General features: G+C 44.4%; 1 protein-coding gene across 5 annotated transcripts in view; it reads right to left on the minus strand.

The window, feature by feature from the left end:
• The window catches only part of LNX1 (ligand of numb-protein X 1), a 170,076-nt gene that overhangs the window by 113,096 nt on the left and 44,882 nt on the right, over positions 1-12,098 (minus strand). For 4 of the 5 annotated variants that reach the window (XM_036895260.2, XM_036895253.2, XM_036895254.2 and 1 more), the window contains one exon: positions 414-539. The gene's annotated coding sequence lies outside the window, so the exon portion shown is untranslated. Of the gene's footprint in view, positions 1-88; positions 174-413; positions 540-12,098 lie in introns of all 5 variants that reach the window. The other variant, XM_036895258.2, reaches the window with a different exon arrangement.

A 12,098-nucleotide genomic window follows, 5' to 3' on the forward strand; every position in this document is an offset into this window, starting at 1 on the left:
AGTAAGGTCTAAGGCAAAAATAAGGCTACTCTGGATTCAGTCGGTGCTAGCCTCCCAACTGCAGGGAACGGGCAGAACAGGTCTGTACCTTTGAGTTAAGTTTCAAAAGGTCTCCATTCCACTCTACTCCAGGGTTTCAAAAAAATCAGATCAACTTCCCAGATGAACAGAGGCTGGATTAATGATGAAGAGGAACAAAAAGGATTAAGTATCTGGCCCAGGTGAAAGAGAACTTTCCTGTGCAACCAAAATGTCAAAGGCATTTTTCTCTACTCTTCCCTCCCAAAAGGGTTTCTCCCACTGGGGCACACATCCAGGGCTCCGCCATTCGGCTTGCATTTTCCCCACATTCAGCTCCCTCAGGGGCCAGGCGTCTAAATGCCAAAGGAGGAAAACGGAGGATTTCAACTCACCTTTTCAAGTGTCCGTCTGGGGCTCTCAAAGCAGCACTGACCCAGCCACTCTCATGCTTGTGGAGAATCCAGCAGCTCCCAGGGCTGCTGGTGCAGTGACCAGCCTTAACCTTGGTGTACAGGTGCCTAGAGGAAGAAGGGCACTGATTGGTTGAGAGCAGAAAATGTGTGACATCACTGGAGCCTCGACAGATAAAACATTGCTGGAACCTCAGGTATTGAAACAGTCAGTAGGTCCCGCCCACCTGTCGTTTACCTGAATACCTGTGGGCAGGTAGGTGGCGTCTCTGTGTGGACAAATGAATTAGTTAGAGCAATTTGCCCTGTGGAATTTACTTTCTTTCCTGAGCTCAGCACGTGTCCAACCCCATGGCCAGATCTGAATGTATATATATGGCCGGTTGCTTCCCGGGCCCCCTAGTACCACCACCTTCCAAGAGCTCTGTACGAAAGAGCTTAAAAAGGAAGTTTAAACACTGAAATGAGACAGTGATTTAATGGGCATAAAAAGGAAGAGTGTGAAGTTAGACTGCTTGGAAAATATCTGAGATTTACTCCCACATGCCTTTTTGAATGGTAACCATTTGAATCCCAAGTGTCTCACTGTTCCAATATAATAAATTGGCGGTGACACTTAAAATTCATTTTTAAAATACCTAAACATGGTACTTGTCAGCAGCTTCCAAGCCAAGTTTTCAAACACTTTTTCCCTACCCCCACCTGCTCCCAGCTTTTAAATTCCCAGAGTTTTGTGAAAATTTCTGTCATTTCTACCTTGCTTGCCTGGCAGTTAGTCACATGGGGGTTACAGGTCACTGAGGGCCTGCAATTAGGAGCAATTAAATGATTCAGATTCAAATGATAGTACAGTAATAAGGTGGCACCGGCTGCTGGTTAGAGGCGGGAGGGAGGAGTCAGAATTTATTTCTGTCCCAAGCTTGGTGTTGACCCTGAGCAAGTCACTTGTGTTGCTTCAGCTTTTCTAGCAGGAAGACAGGAACGCTACCACTGAGCTGGCCACACGGTAGCAGCTGGGAGCTATTAGCACTGACTGTTAAACCCTTTGGCATCCTTGAGAAGATTGTAAACAACTCCCATCACTGTATTTAAACAGTGTGTATTTCTGTGGCCCTTATCCAGCATCTCTGGACAATTTATTCACCCTCTTGAATGTGCTACCTGGGGAAATTGTGGCTTCTCCCTCCCAGGATGGCCTGCTTGCCCAGAGAGCTATTTTTTTCCCTTTAAGGAAATAAAAGATGAAACCCTATTTCTTCCCCTATTCTGTATCCCTCTTCTACTGATACTAAAATACTTTGGTTCCACACCTTCTGGCACTGCACTTCTCCTGAGGCTTTCCGCCTGTCTGTCATCTGTCCTGGGGAGGGAGCAGGAAGAGGGTGACAGAAGGAACGTCTTGATGTCAATCTCTTGGCCTTGACATTGGGTGCAGCCATTCAGTACCTTGTAAAACAACCAGGAAGGAAAGGAGGAGAAATTCTAGTCAAGGTACGGGGCACAGGGCAGGCTCTGGATTCTTTGCTTGCAGGAGAGCTGGCCCCTCTCCCCGCCATATCCCACACTGCTCTAAACTACCTTCCCCACCTGGGAACTGGGAGCACTTTGAAAAGGGTTGGAGGCTTAAAAAAAACAAGCACACCCATTCATGTTTTTATCCAATAGAAACTAAGGTAGGTTTGACTACTCCTTTATTATTAATAGCAACAGTAAAAAAGACCACAAAAGCTTTCACTGGTAAATTTTTTAGGAAAAGGTACCAGGCCACCAATTTGATACATTACTGAGAAACATCAGCAAACCAGAAACTTCTCCTTCAGAGACAGGGCGTCCCCTGGGACTGGAGGAAGGGCAGGGCAAGTCTGCCTACCTGATGAATCACCTAGAAGGCCTCACCTCCAGCTGTCTTCACAGCAGCCTGCCTTCCCTGTGTGTCAGTCATGCCTCGCCTTTTCCCAAGGGCATCAAGTCCAACTTGGGAGGGCACTACCCCAGACAGTATTTTTTGGGGAAAGAGGGGTGGGCTGCAGGGGAAAAGAATTTGCAGAAAGTGACTGCAAAAAGCTTCATCCAAAGGCCTAGAGGCTGTGGTGCTTCATCTGTTCTATTCACAGACCCTCAGTCATCTGCCTATATGGTCTGGGAAATAAAAATTAAGAATAAGAAATGAACCAGGAGTACCAGGAGTGGAGTTGGCTCCCAGGTATGGTGTATAAAAGAAGAGAAAAAACAAGATGTGTGTCACACAATTGGGTATCTCAAGTGAGACATCTTGATATTCCTGGTTATAGCATAATCCTTAGAGGCTTAAAAATTCAATATGGGCTTTATTATTCTATTCGAGCTATTGCATTATTATGGAAATATTTTTAATGTACTGGTGGAAAGATATAAATAATAATTAACAGTGAATAAGTGCCTAGTGGGTGCTATTCACTGTTCTAAGCACTTTCTAAAACAACCCTGTAAGTCAGGTCCTATTTCTGTTTGTGTTTACAGCTGGGAAGACCAAGGCACAGAGAGCCTGAGAACTTGCTGATGGATTGCACAGCCACAGCTGCATGTGAATCAGTGATCTGGTTTATACAGTGGGCATATATGTACAGGACACATATACATATGTATAGATTTCTATATGTATTCATGAGCAAACACACCAGGAAATCCATCCCTCCCGGGTACATGAAATTATCTTTTTGAGGCCTGTGAAACCAGCCCCAAGAAGGGAAGCCCAACTTGAGGGGACCTGCAGAAGCATCAGTTATGACTCTCTCTGACATCTTGTGTAGTTATTGTCTCTAAAACTTCAAAAGTCTATCCCTTTAAAATCTATACATCTTATCAGAACAGCCATAAGAAGTGGGACTAAATACAATTTGATAATATGAGGAAATGTAAAATTAAGCTCCAAGACAAACCACTGTCAAGATGGATGCTCTAGTCCAGGGTTGGCAAATACTAAACACGCTGCTCTGTCCTCTCCCACACCATTCTCACAGCCATTGCTAAAAGGCTATGGTGCCCTTGAGCTCAGAGGTAGTCTCAGAATCTTCAAGTCCAAGAACAGTGCAATTCTATCTCTAGTTTGACAGTAAGTGGGAGGGATGATCAGGAAAGGAAAAGATTGGTGATGGCTGGCACCTTGGGACGATTTCGTGGAGAATGGAACACAAACTGGACCTTGAAGGATTTGGAGAGATGGTGAGAAGGGCAAACAATTCCAGGCAGGACGGCAGCTTGGGTGGAGGCAGGGGGATTACAGCCCGCATGTGGCAGCGAAGAAGGTGTGTGTGGGAGGAGGGGAAGGACACAGCAAGGAAATGTTCATCCTGCTGAAGCTAAGAGGACCTATCATGCCAGGTGTGGGTGGGGGTCAGTGGGACCAGGTAATAAAGTGCTTCAAGGCCTGAGCAAAAAGAAAAAGGAAGAAATTCAGTATCTTGTGCATGAGACAATTTATTAAGAGTGACAATTCTTCCAGTGTTGAGCTGGACTTCCATGATATGTCATTTTGGCTACCATGTGATTATCTTTCCCTTTGGAAGCAAGACTCCTTCGCAGTCGCTCTGTCCAGTAAACTTTGTTCTTTGGAGAAGCAGGTGGAATGCATTAGAAAGTTCTCTGAACTCAAGGTTGAGCCTATCCAAGTTAACCAGCCAGTGCACATGGGTCTTTTGATTCATTTGAATTCTTTTATGGATCTTGACAGTGAAATCTCAAGGGGGAAGAAGGCCTGTTTTCAAAGCTCTTTCCTTCTAGATCACCACAATGAAGGCTGGCATTCTCAAGGACTCTTCCTGGCAAAGAACCTACTGCTAAGACTGTGCCTCATGATTTATCAGAATTACTTAACTGGTAGGCTTCCTTTTTATTTTTTAATGGCATATTTGTAGAGTTGTCCAATATGTCTGAATGCCACAACAAAAGTGAACATATCCCATCTGATTTTAATAAAAGGCATCTCTAGATAAAGCCTCTTTGACTGAAAGTACTTAGCATTTGAGATGGAATTGCTATATATATTCCATCCTATTGGCCTCAGTTTTTTCTTTTTTTAAACTAGCTTAGCTCTGAATCTTTCATTGGCTAATTACAAGTACTTAACATGATGCATGTAAAGCAGATCCCAGAAGGGCAATAACGGAAAATAGTAATAATCACAACAATCAGCTAATGTGATAGATGCCATCTGGTTCCTCGTATGTGGTCGACTGCATTTCTTTCACAACAGGCAGCCCCTGTATTGCCTGGTTTGCAGGTAAGCTTCGAGGATACTCTAGATCTACAGTGTAGGAGCAGATACTTCTCTGGTTTGTTTGTTTCTTGGAGATGAGGGAGTAGATCAGTTATTGGAGACAGCACACATTTTGTGAAGGTTTATGGCCTACAGATTTATGGCCAGCAACTCTTTCTTAGTAGAAAAAAATGAATTGGAAAATAAAAAGACTTCTCTGTTGCTCTCTCCATACTTGTCACAAGGCCTGTATCCCACAACTGTAAGTATCTTTCCCTTTCTATGACTCCATACTTGCCAACACCAGATGGGTTTGGGCAGAAAGTTATTCCATCTTTGGTGACAGTTGTTGCTGTTTTGGTGGCCGCCATGCCTTAGTTTCCTTACTGGCTCCTTCACAGAGCACTGCTCCAGGTGACCCAAAGCCACATGCCAGCGACGTGAAATGTCTCTTCTCCTTGTTGACGTGGGCCTCATCCTGAGGGCTCCTGTGTTGTTAGAGTGACTCCTCCAGCTTTCTTGACCCTCTCATCTGTAAGATATTTGCCTCTATTCCTCTTAAGCTGCCCGTTCTCAGGGCCGCCCCTTGGGTCTTCTTATCACCCAAGAATATTCCACTGCAAAAAACACATAAGAATGCTACCACTTGGCTGTGTTCTCTCAACCATTCAGTTCTTCCCTCCCTCACTCAAACTTTGCCTTTTTCTCTGAATTGATTGTGATCCCTGGTTCCTGGACTCCTGAAGGCTGCCCCAGATGACCTGTTCCCTTCTGTTTTCACTTCGAGCCTGTCTGCCCAGATCCCACTTGCTTGCCAGCATCCTCACCGTCCTAATGAGCCAGAACCAGGCTTCTTTCTTCCTCTAAGCATGAAGACTAGTGCTACGACCTGGGTCCTCTCGGCAGTGCCAGCTACACCTGTCACCATCTTTGGCAGTCCTGGTCAGTGCCCCCTCCTTTCCTCGCAGCAGTCACCCACCTTCGGTTCGCTGGCCGTGCCTGGTGTGTGAGGCTTTTTCTGATTGCCTTGCTGCCTGTCAAACCTCATCAACATCTCCTTACCCTTCCCATCCATAGAATGCCACTACCCTCCTGTCCCCACACCTTACTAACCCTGTGCGAGGCGGGAGTGCCCCCACCACCCAAAGGCCACAGGAAAGCAGTTTCCAAACGCAGTTGGACTGTGCTTCACATGTCATGCTCTCTGTCCCTGGGAGCCCTGACCGAACAAATGGGACAGAGCACCCAGGCTAGCCTGCCTTTGCTCATCCTTCTCATACTTGGCAGTGAGCCAGACTTCTCTGGAGCGGCCACATGCTCAGTCTGTCCTGGGCAGGCAACCGCCTGGGAAGCTATGGGCCATGCCCAGATCTGTCCTGTCTGGGTGCCTTCAAGGCCGGTCTTCCCCTGTTCCAGGCTTTGTTCTGTTCTCCAGTGCAGCCATCGCCATTTCAAAAGTGACATTTTGGCCTCCATAATTGCTCTTGAATTTTTCTCAAATTATCCCAAGTCCATGTGGGAAAGAGAGGTCCTATTTATTGGGGTTCTCCTTGGACTTAGCCCAGTGCCTTTGATAAATATTAGTTAAAAGAACTAAAGAATATAAGACTGGAGAAGAAATGAGGGAATGGAGGAATTCACATTAAGTTGTATCTTGAGGTATCCCTTCCTTTTCCCAGGACTCTAGGCCTGTAGACTTCAGGAAGGGGACTAACTTGATTACATTTGATTTTCAAAATAATGCTACAATCTAGACAGTATTCATTCATTTACTCACTTCTTCATCAAACTTGTAAAACATTGTTAATATGCTAGTCAATGTCAAAGATGAGAAAGATCTGTTTTCAGGACCCTATAGTCAATGGAGAAGTAGAGTTAAGGACCAGTGATTAAAGCACAGGTGGACATTGCCGTAGTGGGGGAGGAGTACAGGTGCCGTTGCATGAAGGAGGGGCATGGGCTTGTTTCTTCTCATTTAAAGGCTCCAGGTTATTAAAAAGTACTTGCCCAAGCTTACTCAGCTAGTAAGTGATAGGGTCGACACTGGAGTGCAGTTCCTCTAGACCTGAGAGCCCGTCATCTTCCCAGGCACCCACACAGCTTCAGCTCAGCAACCTGAGTCCAAATAGGACCAGGCAGAGAAGGAGGCCCACATGCTTCTAGATTTTGTGTGTGTCACCCCAGTGGACCTGTGACCTTTTACAGCTTTACGATTTTCATAAATTTGGAGGCAGGCTCTCTGAATGGATAGGAAGACTAATGACTTCTCAAATGTAGTGTCAGAGTTTCATGACCATAGTCAGGACTGACTGGCACTGTGAGAACTAGAGAAACACCTGTATTCTACAGGGGACAATAACATCTGTAGACATTTAGGTGAATTGATATTCCTTATTAAGGTGGGGTTGGCAGCTTCACTAAACCTTTTTTAAAAAGTCCCACCTCAACCTCCTAAGCCTTTTAAGTGTTGTATAATTTAAATCCCATTTCATTCTATTTTGTGTATCTTCAGTCCTTGGCGAGGAAGAACAAGTTACCATTTTCCTCACAACAGCCCCCCAAACTCTTGCCATCTGTATGTTGTCTTGCAGAGTGCTCTGTGCAAGCCCAAGAGTCCAACTTCTTCACATTTTTTCATAATAACTAGTAACATAAAGGGACTCATGGATATCTACACAAAAGATGTCCCAGTAAGGGATGGCAAAATTAAGAGTGGAATCATGTTGCTGATCCCCTCTGGTGTGATAAGCACAAAGGAAGTCAGCTTTCTGGGTGGGGAAGTATTTTCCTTCCCAATCAACTTTCACTTCTTTCCAAGAAAGGGCAGGTCTTCAAAAGGATCATTGCCCAGAAGCTGTCCTTTAGTTCTCCTGAGTCAAAGAATCTAAGAAAAAGAATATCATGAAAACCACCCACATTAATGGGGATACAGCCTCTTGGTCAGATTCTAAAAGAGTCTCAGCAAAAGAAAAGTTCACTTGACTTTTCTCAAATCATGAGCAGGCGAAGATGCTCCTTTTTAACTTGGACAATAAACCTGGGTGAGTGCCTTCTCTTTTTAGCCCTTTTAAGAGCTGAATTCCCATGGGTATCTGTCACTAATCCATCCTGGAGTCAACAAGGGTAGACTTCTTGGTGATCATGAAGCCACAGTGAGGTACAGTGTTAGACGTGGTTTGGGTAATGTGCAGGGAGGGCTTCTCCACGTCCTGTTCTGGTAACCCTTACCCCAAGAACATCCATGTCCTCCCAAGGTCAGTGTAAAAGCTGCACGTCAGTCCAAAGTTTAGATGTTCATGGAGTAATGAACACTTTCCCCTCCTACTGTGCTATGCCAATTACCACCATGAACCTCTCGTGGAGTCCCGCATTACCAAGTAGTTCAACTTATCCTGAGTTGAAATGTTTAACTTTGAGATGCAACCAAGGGGCCGACATACAGGTGAGACAGCACAAATGCATTCTTCCTGGGCTATGAGAATGTCCAAGGGGAGGCCTGCATTTTGCACTCAGTTCAGTGAACATTAAAGGAGTTAAGATCTAGGAGCAGTATTATTAACTGGTCTGGGTAATAGGGTCCCAGATCTCCCTATGTATCTTAATTTGAGGCTTTGTCAATATCAGTATTATCCATCAGGCCATGTGGCTACACTGGTCCTTCCAATTAGCTAGCCCCTTTAAGTGGAGTGGTACATTTGGCAAGAAGAGAGGCCACTTCTCCAGTCCTTTCCCACTTTCTCTCAGTCGCCCCAAGAGGTGGACTGAAAACACAGCTTTGACAAGTCCTGCCACAGGCGTGCTCACACCCCGTGTTGAGTGACTCTTGATAAATCCTAGGTAATTTGGCGGCACCTGGGTCAACACTGTTCATGTTCCATCCACCCATAAACTCACAGCTGTGACTACAGTGTCAGTGTGTCTGTCCATCCATAAACTCAGAGCCATGACATAGTGTCAGTGTGGCTCCGAGCCATGTATACTGTGGGATGCTAATTCTTCAAAGTCATGTAGCCATGAGGTTTGGGCAGAGGGAACAGCCGTTGTGCTATGAATGTCCCTTCCTCATATCTGCCCCTCGGGCCTGCTGCATGTACCAAATCCTTTGAACTTGAAGTTGGAGATGATGTTAGGTTCCCCATTTACCTTCAACCCATCCTGAGGTAGCATCTTCTCCAGGAAAAAGGAACCTGGAACCACATGCCAGGGGTCACCAGCAAGTCAGTCCCAAGTGCCAGTCATCTCAAAGCCAAACCCTCTAAACTTGTCACCATTATTTCTCCCTGTCCTCATCCCCTTTCCTACAAATCTCCCCATTCTATAGAGTCTGTATACCACCTACCCTGTTTACCCCTGCTTAAATAGCTGACTTCTGTCAGAGCATAGTCCTCCTCTGGAAGTGATATTTCATAAAAAAGCAGAGTTGTTCCTAGAATAAATCCTGCTGGTATAATGGAAAGAAGGATAGAGTGAGAAAAAGAAATCAGAGTCTATTAATGTACATGTCTGAAGTAGTGGAAATGAAGTTACCCTCTGCAGTGATACAGGGAATAATTCAAATGTAACAAGTGAGCTCTGCTATCTATGATCTTGACGTTATCACTCATCTGGGTCCTGGCAGAATCAGACGCCAGATAGGATTCAACATGTAAGGACTCTGATGAAATACCTATGTGAGCAACAATGGGTCAGGGACTGAGAAAGGCTGGGAGAGCACACGGTGAAGCTTAGTAGTGTCTGCGGAATAAATGCATGATTAACAAAGTAGTTTGGAAAGGGAAAGAGAAAAGAGGCATTTGGGTACAAAATGACAAGAATGAAGAGAGCTGCTGCTGGGTTACAGGCAGGGTAGGTACTCAGCTGGTGTCCATCCTGGGGCTGTACCATTTACTCCTGACATCGCTTCTGATAGGTCAGGTTTATTCTGATCGGTTAGTGCTTGTGATCTACTTGTTGTTACATATTTTGAAAACCACCCCGCAGTTACATGGGCTACCATACTGCCTGGAGTATATGGTGATGGTTTCACAAATGGAAACAATGGAAAACAATTTATTTCTGATGGCCATTTCACTGAAATGTTGGGCCACCATACATATGAACAATTCTTACAGGTGGTGGCAGTGCAGGAGCAGAAGGAACTACCACATTGATCTGAGCTGTGAGATTGCTAGAGGGCAGTTCTCAAATTGATAGTATATCCTTTCAGAGTTGCTGATAGCTGCTGATTTTTGTTCTCTTCCTAGGAAATAATTTTTATAGTTTTTTCCCCCCATTTCCCATTTTTATACACTAAAAGTAAACTAGAAACTGGTGCCCTCCTTATTTGTTCTCTTATCACAAACACAGGGAGTCCTCCTTAAACTGGAAAACGTTTGAAGAAAAATACAAACTGAGGCCAAACAAAAAGTGACCTGTTATTAAAGTTTTTATGCTCAGAAAATGCTGAAGTAATGGGGATGTTCAGGAGGAGCTGGTGAAATCTCTAGACTGAAGAGCCAGGTGGGCGGGAAGTGGGATTAGCAGAGTCCATGCCTATGTGGGAGTGTGGAGGCAGGGAGACGCACGAGAACGGGATCCAGGGGTGCGCAGAGATTGTCCCGAGAACTGCATTCTCACAAGCAGTTGTAGGGGGTTTGGGCCAAGATTACCTAGATCTCCAAAGGGTGTGTGAAGGGAAAGACACTTAGGCTAGCTGGATCTATTTGTTTCTTGCAACTGAAAGTGAATTAAAATTCCAGTCCAAAGTCAGAGACAGACTAATTTGTCTCTTATATGATGAACTAGAAGCTAAATGCTCCAAGACTAAGGATATGTGCTCCTGTCTGGGGTGGGGCTGAACCTCTTGGATGCGAATGGCAAATCGCAGGTCACTTCTCCCAAGAAAAGAGTGATGCAGGAGCAGGAGACTGGAAAACATGATGCTGTGGAAGTACAGCAGGCCAGGGGAAGCGACATGCTCTCCTTTGTGCATTTAAATTCCTTTCCAGATTAATGGAGTGGTTAATTTTCCAACACAGGGAGCACTTGCTCTCTCTCTCAGCGTCCTAGTCATTGCTGCTCTCCTCCTGTGGTAATGGCCCCACCCATCCCACTGAAATGCACTCTTAATAGCACGAACGCTGCACGATCCCGGTGCTCACTTTTGGGAATAGTTCCATAGTAAGTTGTTTCAGTAACTTGAATTGACAATAGCACCTGTTTCCTGCCCAGACTGACACAATGGATCAAAGTCACACACATCCCTCTTCTTTCCTCTGTGACCAGGGACTGCAAGGAAGAACGGTTAAACATCCCTGCCTCTTCTTATGGCAGGCATAGGCAGAAATGAGATTAGGGCCAGACAGCAGGGAACTCAAGGTATTCACACCGGAGGTATCTGCCTCAGATAATGATCAAACTTGTGAAAATTAGGAAAAGGGAAAAATGTAAAGAATAGAGTCAAACCAATAACAAACAAACTGGAGGGAAGGAATAAAATGTAGAATCAAGTATATCTACCATCATATGAAATGAAGTACATGGCATTTCCTTCCTACTCTCCATCAAAGCTGTGTGCATTCGGTCAAGTTACCAGTGACACCCCTATTGCCAAATTCATGGTGATTCTCAGGCCTAATCAGTTTTCCCTTTCACTCTGTTTCAAACAAATGGCATCCCTCCTTTTCCCTGCATATGCCAAGCATACCTCCACCTAACAACTTTCTGCTGGGAATACTCTTCCTCCAGATGTCCACAGGGCCACCTCCCTCCCTCCTTTAACTGTTACTCAAAAGTCACCTTCTCAGTGGGGCCTATCCACTTTCTCAGATAAACGAAGATTGAGAGCATTCATAATCAATAGACATGAACTGCAAGGATTTTCTTTAGGCAGAAGTATAGACAGAAACTTGGATGTACACAAAGAAATGAAGGGCACTAGAAATGGTAAAAATGGACTATAGAATGCACTATACTTAACACCATCTCAGGGGCACACATCTAATCCAGTCTGACTATGCAAACTCCCTTATCTTTCCTGAGCTGCTCTGAGGGAAATCAAATGTTCTGAAGTATAATAAGAATGGTTATTTTTATACCACTGGGGGGAAAGGCAACTTAATTAAGAAAGAATGAGATGGGGACCAAGTTTATTAAAGGGCAAAGAATTTTTAATTTAAGTGTGGTCAGGTGTAAAAAAAATTAGTAGTGAAGTAAGAAAAATTGAAGGAAGTAAGATGAGCATTGAAAATCTAAACAAAGAGCTCAGGAAATGCTACATTTTAAAACTTGTCACTTTAATAACTTGAAAATTTAATTAGAAAGGAAATAACAGAATAACGTTTTAACCTATAAGCCATTCTCAAAAACACCAGAAAACTTATATTGACACAATATTTCTCCTTGGACTACATTAGACATTTCAATAAAAAGAAAGAACATAGGTGAATTGACTA

This window comes from Manis pentadactyla, chromosome 5 (assembly GCF_030020395.1).
Source record: "Manis pentadactyla isolate mManPen7 chromosome 5, mManPen7.hap1, whole genome shotgun sequence".
Taxonomy (NCBI): domain Eukaryota; kingdom Metazoa; phylum Chordata; class Mammalia; order Pholidota; family Manidae; genus Manis; species Manis pentadactyla.